Source organism: Gadus morhua, chromosome 7 (assembly GCF_902167405.1).
Source record: "Gadus morhua chromosome 7, gadMor3.0, whole genome shotgun sequence".
NCBI lineage: Eukaryota > Metazoa > Chordata > Actinopteri > Gadiformes > Gadidae > Gadus > Gadus morhua.
In genome coordinates this window covers 15809024-15809753 of record NC_044054.1, presented here as the reverse complement: position 1 = coordinate 15809753, position 730 = coordinate 15809024, and positions in this window count along the sequence as shown.

The window sequence follows — 730 nt, the reverse complement described above, 5'->3', positions numbered from 1 at the left end:
TAATATATACACACTAACACACACACACGCGCACGCACGCACACACACACCTCATCCTCACACACACACACACGCACACACACGCACACACACACACACACACACACACACCACACACCTCACACCACACACACACACCACACACACCACACTCACACACACCACACACACACACACACACACACCCACACACACTCACACACACGCACGCACACGCACACACGCACACGCACCACACACACCACACAACCACCACACACACACACACACACACACACACACACACACACACTACCATTGAAATGTATAAGCATGTTATACTCTTGCACGAAAAACGTTTCACCTACAGACAGATGTGTCATGCATTGAGGTTCAAAGGGCCAATAGGATAATAATGAGCCATAATCATCGCTCAAGCTCCACAAAGGACGGTTCTGCTGGGTCATAGATTCCCTCCGTCGGAACTCCGGTTTGTAAATCGCTCTTGACCTTGGCTTTTCCCCGACACTATTTCAGCAGAGAGCAACAGTCCATGCATTTTAGAATAAATTACTCGCTTTTCATTTTTTATAATTTGGACCAAAATACGACGAGCTGTAATGTTAATCTAACGGAACATGTGTTATATAATAACGTCTCTACGTTATAGTGGACAGAGCATTCCAGCCCAACGCCAGTCTCTTCCCACTGAAAGCATCAGCAGCCGCTCCGCATCCTTCTGCTTTAAGAT